General features: G+C 44.2%; 1 protein-coding gene across 4 annotated transcripts in view; it reads left to right on the top strand.

Annotated features, from left to right (window-relative positions):
• LOC105570241 (insulin receptor-like) overlaps nucleotides 1-14,541 on the top strand; it is an 84,697-nt gene that overhangs the window by 19,056 nt on the left and 51,100 nt on the right. For all 4 annotated transcript variants that reach the window (XM_012027314.1, XM_012027310.1, XM_012027312.1 and 1 more), the window contains exon 2: nucleotides 2,330-2,470. The gene's annotated coding sequence lies outside the window, so the exon portion shown is untranslated. The remainder of the gene's footprint in view (nucleotides 1-2,329; nucleotides 2,471-14,541) is intronic.

Below are 14,541 nucleotides of genomic sequence, written 5' to 3'. Positions count from 1 at the left end.
AAGGAGACGGAGAGAGGAAATTGCATTTGGCCATCGTATAAAATCTATGCGATGACAGCGAACATACACATTTGTAATATTTCAGCGCGATATCTAATTTTCATCTCGCAAATACTATCAATTACCTTCAATCAGGTCCGATTGTGCTAAACAATTGGACGTTAAAAGAGTAGCAACGCGCGTAGAATAATACATGCGCGAATGTACATATTCACTCTGGATCACACTCGATTTGTTTGTGGAGTTTTATAATATAAAAACCGGACGCGTGATAGACGTTTTACGAGGAGGGTGATTTGTGATTTGATATGAAACGTTGAACGCTACGTACGCTCGCGATATGTTCGAAGCATTCGAATTTATCGTAGCGTTTAGAAAATCTTCCTCGTCGTCTTTTTCGTGCCGTTTAATTTTTACTCACATAAATCGATCATAAACCCTATCAATTTTCCGTGAATCAATAATCGATATTTGAACGCCATTCGTCCGCCAAGAATTTAATAACGCCAGGGGAAAAAGCCTTTTATCGCGAGATACATTTTTTTTAAATTCACAAGTACTTGCTAATAGAGTTTGGTGAGACACGACGGGACGGTCGAATTTTACATAAATCGATGTTAAATAGTATCGGTTTGCCGTGAATAAATCGATATTCAAACGCAACTCGCTCGACGCGCGCATTTAACAATACGACGGGAAAAGCCTACCGCGAGAGGCACTTTTGTTTAAATTCACAAGAGTACTTGATAACAGAGTTTTACGGAGTATAACGCGACGGCAGACTTTAAAATTTAGAACATGAATGCGAAATGTTATGCGATTAATTTAACTTGAAAATTCTCCAACGACGTTGTTGCATAGATAAGTTTCTAAATGCGCGATAGCCGACCTACTTTCTATCGCAACTATTTGCGACACTTGTATAAATACAGCATGAATTTGCGAAACAGATTCTACTCGATTATATATTTCGCGCGACAATATCAAGATACGGCTAGCGAGCCAATTTATTTAACTATTAATTGCGAGAGATTGCCCGGGATAGCGGCCGTTTCACTTTCGTTTCTCGCATGTGCATGCATATCCAAGCACGTGAAATAACTCTATGGTATCGTAGCCCGATCTTACATTTAAGATCGTCTTAAGTTCATCTTAAGATGCTTACGGAACATTTCACCGGTTACAGAGTATTTAAAGATGATTTTAAGACGATCTTAAATATAAAAGCTGACTTATAACGTCTTAAGATTATACTTAAATGTATCTAAGAACGAACTATACCGGTCTAAGGCCCGCACCCGCAGAAAAAATTTCCTGATCCAATGCTATTACACTTCAATGTATCACAAAATAGGATCGATATAGCGCCAATCACATTTATTATAGAGAAAGGAATATTTCAATCTTAAATGAAAAGTTTGAATCTAAAATAAAATGATGGTATGCGTTGTCTTTTATCGAATGTCGCGGTGACAGCTTCGTGCGTTGTAAGATGGAGGGAAAATTTATTCTAAACAACGCAAGAATATATAAACTTGCATTTATATAAGTTACTCTTGTCTCAATATAGTAAGTCGATCCTTTTTAATTCGATAGAGGAGAATAAGAATTATTGACTTTTATTTCGACATTGTCTTATTTTTATACCAAAAATGAGGTTGCGAAAAATGTAAATGCGTCAAGAATATTTTTTTGTCTCGGTAACAGAAATCCTTTCTGAGGGTTTCACCAAACGTCGCTTAACACTTTAATCTTTGTTTAATTCATGTTTGTCCCGTTCTAAAGTAACAGTTGGAAAGAGACAAAGAACTAATTGAACTGAGCTTAAAGTTAAGCGACGTTGGCGGGCACCAGGCCTAAGAAGGATTTGAGATTTCGAAAAGTTAGTATCTTTATTCGATCGTATCCTTGATGTTAGCGGACCCACGGTACCGTTTACGAGAGAAATTTATTTGACAGTCCGCGCTCGGAGAAGATTTTCTCACGTTCGACGTGCGTCCGTACACGCATAAACGCACACGGTACGCTCAGTGATCGACATATCGCTAGTTGATAACTGCTAAACGAGAGGAAAGGAATTGAAAAACATCGCGCGCAAGTCTGATTTCGCAAGCGCTGTGGTGTTTTACATTAGGTATCTCATCCGGTACGGTAAACAATGTCGTTTTATCCCTATACTCTCGGAAGTCCGTCGTTGGAAGGCAATTTCGGAGGAAAAGAAACCCCCCCACTCGCGCAACGACGTCGGTATTACCGTAATTGCCCAGATATTACATTACGCACCCAACGGGATCGCCTTTGTGCAACGTGTCTCTTTTTCTTTGCGCAGTGATTTCGGGACTGTCGGCATGGCAAGTAATGTGGGACACGGCAACGGTGGCAGTGCTCTAGTGATTCTATTATCGACGCGCCATCGACGTCGTCTAGGTCCACTTTCAGCCGGAGGAACGACGCTGTATCTACGGCCCACGTAAGTACCTCCGCGAACATTTCCGACTGTGCCCTTCTGCGGATGAATCCCTTTCGAACCCAACGAGCTGGATCCCACCTTTGAAGACGCTCGTCTTGATTATCTCCTCTGGTTAGAGAAAATGGCCAACGAATTTATAGGGTGGTTCCGAAATCACCAGATGGTATCGCGGATGCGAAATTCTCGGCGAGCGTCCGAAGGGAAGAATAGAAAACGCTAGTGCGAAATCTCTCGCTTAATTAAGGCGACTCGTGCCACAGATTTATCTTAGATATTAAACTTTATTAAATCTGTTAAATCTGCTTATCAAAGTGATACTTTTTTTTTTAAATAACTTCAAGCTTGTTTGACTATATCTGGCGATGTTAGCGTTCAAGGCTCGCAACGTTTCGACCATGGGTTGTGGTCCCTTTCAAGCGAGCTAACAATGCAAAGCAGGAAATTTTGAGATTAATACGCGAGATTAATACGTGTAAAGTGCATAACCGAAGTCCGAGATAATTGATTTCATAGTCGAAGGTTGAAAGGTAACTACGTTGTTAAAGACAATACCTGAGAAAAGTCATGTACATAGATTAATGGGTATTTCGGTGATCCAAACAGGATTGTATTTGTGGCCGCGGAACTAAAAGTGGGAGTGTCAAGAGAAAAAGAAGCAGAAAATTCGGTTAATTAGCGTTGATCGATTTTTTAAAAATGTCTGTATATTAGTACCGTGAATTGTTTCAGGCATTTAACGTGTTGTTTCGCTCGCGAGTAACTGAAAGTTGCGTCGAGCTAATTGAGACGTTTTAATGTTGAAAGAGAAACGTGCGTTGAGAGACGTTGCGACGCCGAATCAAATATTTGTCGCTGTGCTGAAGTTCCCCCGGCTAGGCACGTCGCGGTACACCTTGTATACCCATTTCCTTACGAGGTCGATACTTGTCTCAAGTTCTAGAATCGAATATGCCGTGACTACGCGAGACTTCGCGACGGCCGACTTCTTTATGCCGCGCATCAAGTACACCTCATGCATCATGTGTCACTGATGAATGCCGATAGAATAATCGGGGCTGATATTCGATTACCGGTCGGTCGCCGTAGAATCGCGTGTAAACATGCCATCCGAGCTATTTTCGCGGCGCTGTTTTAAAAGCAAACAATTTACCTTGCGAGCGCCCGCGCGCAAAAAAAATATCGCAGTCTGTGTCCCATAACTTTGGCGAATAGAGGCAAAAAAAGAAAAGGGAGAGGTCCTCTTTGGTTTTTTTTAACGCAAAACGCACGTTGCGCGAGGCTTTGTCATTCAAAAAAAAGCGCGATCGTTATTTAATTTTGAGCCGGTAGTTTCGCGACTTTGAGGGCAGACTGTTTCAACCATCGGGTAACTTTTTGCCCTTTGGTTAACATTTTTGATCCCGTTGTAATGTTACCTCTTAGAGACAAAGGATGTTAACCAAAGGGTAAAAAGTTACCCGACGCTGGAGCAATCGGCCCTAAACCCGTGAATTGTCGAGCGACATTCTCGAAATACTTGGCTGTTTCGGAACGCGAGGTCTCTTTGACACGCGCGGACTCTATGGCGACTCAATTGATTATCGGCTAGAGAAGTTATAAAAGCCGCCGGGAGATTTCCCAACTCTCAGAACTCTCTATTACAATAATGGCCGGCCGATCGCCCGCGGGCAGGTTTTGCGGTGTATATCCGAAGTCTTGAAGGTAGGCACTCTTAAAATAATACCCGTGTTTCGAAATTGTGTACAGAACCCGCAGTATTATTACTTAAGTTGTAGCTGTGAGGAGTTTGTTTTGCGAGAAGCCCCGCAGAGTCCGTCCAAGTCGCTCGTACCTACTCCAGAAATCGCCGAGGATGTTTCCTAACGTTCTCGCAAATTCATATGAATCCTCGAGAGATTTTTCGAGACACCGCGCCGCCGAGCCGGGAGTCCGGCTAATGAGCGCCATCAATTTGCCCGCACGATTCCCGTAATATCGGGCGCGGGGAAGCGACTTGACCAAGTGCGCCAAGTACAGAGATTAAGGGTAAAGGCCGGAGAAAAAAGGAAACCGGAAAATCGACGGCGCATAATTCGATCCTCGGGGACGGGCGTCGTAATGATCACCTCCAAACACGCCAGCGTGTATATACTTGGGCGTACGCGGGGTGAGAGAGTGCGGATTACCGGCGACAGCGACGTTCACCTGTTTGTCTCCGCATTAGCCCGTTGCTTTTGCGCCGGATCACTGTAATCTTCCAATTATTTCACCAATTCCCGAGCCTGCCGCGCCCGGCCGTGGCGGCGGAAGACTGCAAATTAATACGCGTTTAACGGCGGACGCGTAAACGGAAAACATCCGCCAGCGTGCTCGCGGACGCGCGTTATCTATTATTTGCACAAAAAAACATTCATTGTTTACCGCGGAATCCCTCCAATTGGAAAATACCGCGGGGTATGTACCCCCGAAGTGAGGCTGCCCCCCCCCTCTCTCTCTTTCTCTATCTATCTCTATTTCTCTCGCGCGCGCGCGCGCTGTGAGAGGGAAAAAATTCTATTTTTTTCAGAATTCCGCGCGAATTCGATATCTGGTGTCGGCTAATGACTGGCACTGCTATTTGTCATTGTCACCTGAGTGCTCCAACGTTTTCGCATCGTAAACGAAGCTCGCGGCTGGGCTTTAAGATACCCAACACCGGACGGATTATCGCTCGAAATTCCATTACGCTTGTGCACACGTCATCGCTCAATATATACAACGGCGTACGAGGAAACGTGGTAACTTCAGATTGTTTGATGTTTAACGGGAAATCTGTGTTGCCGCATTGTGTCAATGCGTTGCGTCACGTGTGTACGAAAATATCTCGCTGACAAGGCGGAGATAGCGCCGTGACTAACGGGCGAACGCACTCGCGGTTCCCCGACTCGTGATCGGAGTCGCCAAGAAATTTCGCCGATCGCGGGTCCAGCCGTGCGATCGGTTTGCCGGTTTCGCGCTACGGCCCGCTCGCGATTCGACCGATACGCATTGCAAATATATATTACATGCATGTTATGCGCAGAAAATGAATATTAATTGCAAACGTATGTAAATCGAAGCAGATAAAGTTAATGTATGATAATCACGAGTGTTTCGACGAGATGATAATTATCGCCGGTGTCGCAATTATATTCTTGCAATTTCCATTGCAAACAAAAGCCTCGCGAGATGTTGGTATTATCATTTTACGAGCATCTCCACGCTCGTAATATCGCCGGTATTTTTTTCTCTTTTTTTCAAGAACACGGACGTCTTGACGTTAATGTTCCACGTAACACTCTTCTTCCTCAGACCTATCTCGATTGTAGAACGCTGGGTCTTCGAAACGTGGATGGCATCCGAGTGGAAAGCTTACATGTACGAGGGAAATGTTGATGATAAGTCGTAATCGGACACGAGGTGCCTGCTCTGGGGGGAAAAAAGACAGCAACCCACTTTGGGGCCCACAATTAGTAATCGAATTACTTGGATTCGTAACTCTTAATCTTTCACGAATTTTACCCCGCGTAACTAAAAATCGCAATTAGCTATTCTAAACTGATAAAAAAAATATCTTAATCCAAAAATATTACTTTCCTCAAGAAAAGTATTCATTAGGTTAGCTCCTAATGGCTTATTAACTTAAACTTAAAAAATTACAAACATTAAAACATGCGTTGCTTTAATTTTACTATTTAATTTTATTTAATTTTTATTTTACTATTTAAATTTACTAAGATGTAATTTTCACAGCGAAGAAAATTGGATTTCTTATTTAACGAAAGCAATTATTTCATTAAAAAAAATTGTATTCTGTATCTCATGAAATCTTTATTTGAATGTAGAAAATGTAATGATTTAAATTACTTTACTTAATATAGCACACAGATTTACTTGAAATTTGATATTTTTATTTAAATAGAATAACACTTAAAGTAAAAGAAATAATGTTAAGTGAATATATTTACTTAGTTAAAAAAAAATTTTGTCGGTGTATCCAAGTATATCCAAGATTTTTAAGTAATACTAATCAAAATTCTCTCAATTAGTTCTGTCGATATTCAGTAACGCAAAGGTAACTTTTACTTAAGAGGCACTAACCGAAATGTTAAGTTGCTTAATTGCAAAAAAATCAACATTTTTCCCAGAGTAGAGTGTTACGAACAATCCAAATAATTCGATTACTACTTGTGGGCCCCACAATGGTTTGCTGTCTTTTTTTCCCCCGCCCCAGAGTAGAGAGGCGCAACTCGGAAACGCGCGAAAACCGGGAGTCACGCGAAACACACCGGGTAGGCGATCGACGCTGAACGTTGCGCAATCGAGATAAGAACGAGGCAATGTATGTATCGATGTACGCGCACGGTCGTTAAACGTTATACAAGCGATCGAGGGGACGTCATTGGCTTTGCAGACGTGGCGCGATCGTGGGCAATAATAGGAGATTCTTTCGCGATACCTTCGCCACCGTCGGAAAAGTCGCCGTAAATCCGGAAAATTGCAGAAGTCGGAAAGGTCAAGGAATACCGCAACGGGTCAAGGAGATTGCGTGTCTATAGAATTTACCGCGGCGATGAGTGGGCGCGAGATAGCGATTTGTTTAACTAATAATTATCGGCGTAATGAGCGTTAAAAGCGATTTCAAGGGAAAAAAGACCGATAAGAGATAACCGCGAGCCATTATCTTTTCTAAGGCTGTTAATTCCCTCATTGTGCTGCCCAAGTCTTTTGGCTCGTTTCTCCTGAACGATTATATAGCTCGCCGTCTCGTGACGATGAATAAAAGTCCGCTGGAAAGTTATTAATCAAAAAAGTTGCCGCCGCATATGCGTTTGTGCGGCAACTTTGTTCGAACGTGACACATATGCAGCCTTAATGAAACGGCGAACTTGTTACGGCAACTTTTATTTCAGCGACGGGTGTACACGCAACTCCGATGTGACATTTAATGTTTATTCCAGCCCGGAACGAGCTCTCGCGCAAAGCCGCTACCGTTCGCAAAATCGTCCGCGCGACGCAAGTTTTTCGCGGGGACCGCTCCCTTAATTCGCCTACCGTAAACGGCGCTTGCAAGTTACGGCCGTTAAGAAGATAGACGACCGGTGAACGTCAGCCACCTCGTCCGCTGACGTCAGCGACGAGGAAGTACGGCGATTGTTGCAACGAACGTTGCAGCTCGCGCTCGCGCATAAATCAGCGGGCGCGAGAAAGAATTGTTTGACCACTTGTCAACGTTTCAATATTACGCGTGTCGTTATCTCGAGCGACACTTCAAACTGCAATGACGAAACGCACGATGAAGCTGTAGCCCTCGTCTTACTTCATTTCTCGTTTCATCCCTATTTCGTTTACTCGATTCAATACCGTCATTTTTTTTTCCCGAAGATGCTGCAAGTTATATTGGAAAACAGATTGACGGCGTTTGGGCGATTCGCAAATAGACCACCCAGAGATAAAGAGGGAGAGAATCAGAATCATCATTTATTAAACGCTCTGGGACAAGTAGTTTCCTCAAGCGTATAGACGCTCTTACACAGCAAACAATAAGCTAGGCTAATGCACTTAGTATTTAGAGTATACATAACGCAGTAAATAAAAGAAAGAAAAGTAGAAAAGAAAAGATATGACAATATGAAGGTTAAGATAACTAAGTAGCAAACATAAACATATATAAAGAAACGCAAGTAATAGCGGACATAGAGGTAAAACAGATACCTATAATACTACCGACAAGCATTGCATTAAGCACTCAATTGAGAGACATAAGAAGGCAAATAGCCTGAACTTAAAATCACCGATGGTCCCTGAATCCCGAATGTCATGTGGAAAGACATTCCAGGACTCGGCCGCAAAACAGCAGAACGAGCGTTCATAGAACTCCGTCCGGCACAACGGTGGAATAGAGAGAGAGGGGGGGGAAGGAGAGAGAAAGAGAGAGATATGTGTTCGAAGATAAATGTCTAAAAATATACCTTTTCTCTCGGGATATTGTGTAAATTAATCTGATAATGGTATTGATCAGCGTATTCGGCGCTGCAGCCTTATCATTGCTCGGCGCCGCCGCAATGTGGCACGGGTAATACGATCATGATCGATTCGCGGTGGATTTTTTTGTTAGGGCGCACCCACACGGCAAATGCGCCGAGCCCACGGTGCGATCGGGCGCTCTCATTTCCATATAAATACACTCGTCTCCGTCTTGAGAGATATTCTTTTATAATTTGTTTTGGGATTTTTGTAATGACCCAAGAGACATCTTTCGCTCCGTTCATCATTTCGTCTCGCCGCATCGAGATCCTAAACTTCCGCCACCAGCCGTGTCTCTCGTTTTATTACGCGAATTTACTTCAACGACGTTTACGTAAAAACTGTGCGCGCTACGAGGTGTCGGGCGGTCGACCGTAAAATAACTTGGCGGAAAAGCGTATCATTAAAAACACGAGGAAATATCAATGCGTCGTGGTCACGCGTCTCGTTTAAAAATTGCAAATACCCCGGCTCCTCTTTTTTTTTTGCCATGTTGCCGCCAGTCACGTACGGGAAAATACAACCACCCTGGCTGAAACGAACCTAACCACGCGAAACATCTGCGAACGTCGCAAATCAGTCCAACGTGTACGATATACACGCAAGAACGCGCGTAAACGCGCATGAATGAGTGTAAACAAATATGATTCATATAACGCGCTGGTATTTCAAAGAGATTCGTAGGTTGAAAACTGCGCAATAGAGACGACCAGGCGTCGGTATCTGTAAAGCTCCCCGCGTATTGTAATTGGGTGAGGAAACGTGTGCGTGTGCGTGTATGCGTGTTGCGCCGCGCGTTATTTGCCGCCAGTAAAATTATTCCCTTCAAAAGATAAGAGAGCAGAATGGAATTACGATGGAAAACAGTTCGTTGAAATGGAAGTGATAGCGCGCTGACAGCCGCGAAATTCGCGAGAGAACCTCGAGGGGGGGGAGTTTTTTTTCTTCTTTTCTTTTCCGAAAGCGACGCTCGTTTCCGGAGAGATACTTAGGCTTTTGAGGAGAGACGGCATTCGTGCGTTTCGAGAGCGAGGAATAATATCGGAAAAACGATACGCCTCCTTTTGCAGCTTTGCATTACGTTGCCCGGTTCGCGTACACGGCGTTAACGCGTTGCGGCGAAAACCTGGAGTCCGGAATGCAAAAGGAGCACATCGGCGAATGTTTCAGTTAATTCGAACTCTCTCGGCGCCGCGGTAGTAAATTTAATGTCCCGCGACATTCTCGGGCTTGTTCCACCGCGGTTCGCTTCCCCCTTTGGGGTCGCGCGCGTCTGATGTGGACGCGCCCTTATACCGCGTTTCCACCGTATAATTTACGATCCAGCAACCTTGCCGTTTACAATAGCGCGCTTAATTCCGTTCGCAACATTGACTCGTTTCTTCTGTCGCCTGCCGCGATTGCTCGACCCGAATCCCGGTGTACCTTTTTGGTTTTTGCCGAAAAGCGGTCGCTTTATCGACCTGCCGCTTATGGGGCAAACAGGGCTGCGTCGGCCCGCGCCGTTTTGCTTCCTTTTAGAGATGCGACGGAGAACAGCTCTGAAAGTTAGATGGAATTTTATTATATATCCCCGTCTTCGAAATCGCGAGGTGAAAGCACTCGCGCACACGCCACACGCTCGCACTTCGGGCAGTTGGAGATTTGGAAGGGGAGGGGGGGGGGGAATTACCGAACTAGCTATATTGGTCTAATTTTGGTATGCTTTGGTTGTTTGCATGGTGTTGTCATGACGACGATTCATCGATATCAAACAGCGGCAGAAACCGCAGAGTTCCATCAAATTTATCGGAAATTCGATTGCGCCGAAACCGACCGATCAAATATATTAATTGTATTAACCGTAAATACGCTTATCTTTCTAATTATTTGATTCATTTGCCTGAGAGGGGCAAGTTCTGGCGATTTCCCGATCGATAATCGCGCTAACGATTTATTATATTATCCAGTTCTTTACTCACTTAGGGCCAGTTTCTCAAACGTCGGTTAGCCAGAGTTCAGTCGACTCCCCGTCTTCTTCCATCTTATTATTTAATTAAGAAGAGACGGAGAATCAATTAACCCCCGGTTAGCAGTTAACCGATGTTTGTGAAACTGGGCCTTTAATGTTTTCCGCGAGCTTACTCTGAATGTGGCCGACACGATACGGTTCCTGGCTGAGATCGGTCTAGAATCTTTCTGGGGATATCAGTGCACATTTAAGCAACACTCATTTTGTCACTGCAAGATTTGCCCGTTGAAAGTTTTTTCTCGAGTTTGAGAGACTCGCGCCTGGTACAACTCGGGAAGTATAGTAGAAATCACGCGGGGCTGCGTTTCTTTTTGCCTGATTTCTTAATTATCGGCGCCGCATATTACCGTTATTTTACGAAATAACAGTATCGAGGGAAATTATTCAGTATTCGCGTATTGCGGCATTAATGTACAAATATTTGATCGGTTGTTTACCTTCGGTGTATCCTGGACCAATGTGAACGCCCGTGGTGAAATAACAACTGTATCTTTTATCAGTATTAGCCTGTAAATATTATCCGGTGACAAATCAAAGTGGAATGTATTTATTGGCTATTATCTATTAATTTCAGACAGTAAACTTTTCATGCGTAATATCAACAGCTGCTGAAAATTTCAGCTGTATACAATAGCGAAAAGGCAATGAGTTAATAATACTCCAATTAGCAGACAAATTAAATTACACAACAGTGATTCCCTTAATTGGCTAGTTCGCGCTACGCAACGTTATTTAGAAGATCGATCCCGGATTTATTCGCGGATTAGTCCGCCGATACTTCCGTAGATGAAAGCTTCTCACGCGGTGTGGTGAGAGATGCAATTTTTTTTCAAAAAACTGGAAATAGTAATGAGAGCTCGCTCGGTTTATTTTCTATCCGCACTAATGATACTAATCTGCTAAATTGTTACGGTCAGTATGACTGACATTTAATGACACGTAACTCGATGTACCTTTCTCACTGACCGTAAGAATAATCCGAGGGGGAAACCGCTGAGGGCATTGTGGTGTATAGATTTGCGGTATTACTGGCCATTTTTTTGGGCATTAGGCCTTGCTGGCGCATTATAAAGATAGAATTAGATAAAACAAGATAAATAATTTACTGTTACAGCGATGACACGTCTCTAGAGCGATACAAGTTCTGCGTATTAATAACTTGAATGTACACATTTGTTTAATCCATTTATTTTATTTTATTTTATTTTTAAGGGCAAAATTTTTGGTCAGCGGTTTCCCCCTCGGAGTAATCCTAGAGCTTCGTGGATATTTAGACTTCTCTTTCGAAAATTTTTTAACAATTTAATTATATAGAAATTCGACTTGCTGCGAGAACATGTTCGCAATCGGAAATTCTCGAAAAATCGCGTAATCTACGTCCGTGCGTGAAACACCGAGAGAGAAAGAGCCGCATATCGATGTAATGACGTGGAATATAAAAAGAAAGTCGCGCGTTTCCGGAATTTCGAGACTTTCAGGATTATTAGCAAGCTTTTAGTTCCATTATCTAAAACGACCGTGTTCTCCGAAATGTCCCGATACGCTTCGTTGCTGCGCGCATCGCGCGTGGCAAAGCGGCGCATTGTCATTTCACGAGTCCCCCTTCCCCACTTTCCGACGCGTGCGATCCGCGCGAAAGCGCTTCGCGCTACGTGCGCTATCGACGTATCGCCGTATCGGCGAATCGATACGATTCACTTCTTCGTTTCGGGAAGGTCACGCGGAAGAGAAGAGGGGACGTGCTGCGGCACGTCGCGATCCCCCGCGTCGAACGGCGGCCTAAATTCTAATCGTTCCAATTCCCGCCGGCGCGCGAATTGCACCGAACCGGACCCCCGGTCTTGTTTACGGAAAGTTATTATCGTCACGTTTGTTTTCGGCACACGCGGCGCGCGGCGTTAAACGCGACCCATTCAGGCCACCCCGGGCATAATTTTCCGTAGTATTCACGAGCCGCCGTTCGCTTTCGTTTAGCGCCGCCGCGATATACGATGGCGGCACAAAGATAATCCACCCGATAATTCACCGCTTCGCTTCCACGAAAATACATCGCAATGAAGCGGCTCGAGCGAGCGAGCCTTGCGATTCGCTGTCCTTCGCGCTCAACGAGTTTCCGAGAATAGAGAAAGTAACAAAGGGGTTTTAGAGAGAGATGTCGATTTTAATGCGATACGGTTGAGGACAAATGGACGCCCCGCTACGCAGAACAATATGATATAAATTGGAGACATGAGAAACCCGAGTGCACGCTTTAGCCCACTTCGAGTCGCAGCGGCGGAGACCCGTTTGGTATATCTGTTATCAATTTTTTTTTAGCAGCGCTGCCCCGCGTCTAAATATCTACTTTTCGATCTTCGATGTTTGGCGATTCTCAAAATAGTATGCTGATAGAGACGAATGACCGCACCGTTCGCGGATCTTCCTCTCGTAAATCTGCCTCTAAATTTAAAGCGACGAGACCACGTCATCTCGGAGGATTGATCTTGTTGTTGGACCGACGATTCTCGTATACATTATCTTAATGAATTAAGCTATTTGTTTTTCGGTGGCGCGATACGGGCGTGCCAGAGGCGTAAAAAATGTCAGCTCAATTTCGCATTCACCGCATTTCGACCGAGTGAGGAATATTTACAGCATTAATATTATTAATTACAGTCCCTTTGAGTCCCATTCGCGATGTCGCGACGCAGCTGCCTAGAATAAAGTGACCAGATTTTTAAATCGCGACAGGTGAAAGAGAAGCCATTTTAATTCCCCCTGCTCTCTGTAATCTCTCTCCCTTTCATACGCAAAAGGAAAAAATTGCGACAGCAAATATAAAGAGTGCATTCACGGATACGAAAGCTAAAATTAATATTTGACATTCATTACAAAAAAGAAAATTAAAAAAAGCCGTTTCTCTTTTTTTTCCCCCCCTCACAGAGACTTGTTAGTAAAAGTTAAACATTCTCACGCGGGGACCCGAATGAAAACAAAATTGAATTAAATCAATTTTTGCACCTTTTGCGACGTCGAATTATAAATGCGGGCTCGTTTGGGAGCGAGATACGTTCGGCCTGAGAACAGCTTATCGCGATTGAAGAGACGAACGCCGGGGATAACTCGATTCCTCATTCGCGAGGCTGCTTTGCATAACTGCCCGCTCTGGCGCATTGTCTTTTTTTTTCTCTCTCCCCTTCGAGAGGGCGGGAGACGCGGCGTTTCGGCGAATCTCGGGTCCCGCGCGCGATGCCGCTCAATTCGACGCGAATTTGAACTGCGCCCAAGTTTAATCACATCTTACAATAGCCGCGCACAGTGCGGGTCTCTGTGTGTCTTATTGTTTGCAACTCGAGACTCGAGTTGCTTGGGCGCGCGCGCAACAATAAACTCGCGTTATCGCACCATACGACACCGAACATTGTCGGCGGGGGCACCTACGCGCTCGAATTACCCGTCGTAATAATGGTAATCACGGATGCAGCGCTTCATTAGTCAAACAATCGATTCGCTCTCGTGATCGACAGTTATTCAGTGCTCCTACAATTAAAACAAGACGCCGATCGATTGCCCCGCAAATGAAAACAAGAAAGAGACACGGGGGGGGGGGGGCCGTGGTGGTGTCGCGTTTATCCGCGCCGGCAAAACGAAAGAATAATGCCCGTGTCGCGTGTTTCGCAGTTAAAACGACAATCCGAGTAGGAAGGAGAATAATTCATATAATATTCCAATCGAGAGCGCACGGGGCTTTGTAATTAACGGAATCAAGTGAGTTCAGTGGTGGTTTCCCAAACAGCAGGCGCGTTTTCTGTTCCTACACTGGTGAACTTGGTGCAATAAATTGGAGTAAGACAGGCATGGTTTTTCTCATTCTGTCTCGCTGCACTAGTTCACACCAGTGCAGGAACAGAAAACAAACTTAATGAAAAGCGACGTAGCGGCGCGATGCGCTTGAGAAAAGGACACACGCTTCGACGAGAAATAAATTTATCTGTACTTATAAGTTTCATTTATCTCGTGACTCGGCAGGAATATTATTTCTAAATTTTTTGCGAGT

The sequence above is a fragment of the Vollenhovia emeryi genome, unplaced genomic scaffold (assembly GCF_000949405.1).
Source record: "Vollenhovia emeryi isolate VEMERY1.0 unplaced genomic scaffold, V.emery_V1.0 DF939121.1, whole genome shotgun sequence".
Lineage (NCBI taxonomy): Eukaryota > Metazoa > Arthropoda > Insecta > Hymenoptera > Formicidae > Vollenhovia > Vollenhovia emeryi.
The sequence above is the reverse complement of the archived record's forward strand: the minus strand, read 5'-3'. Positions and strand labels throughout refer to the sequence as shown.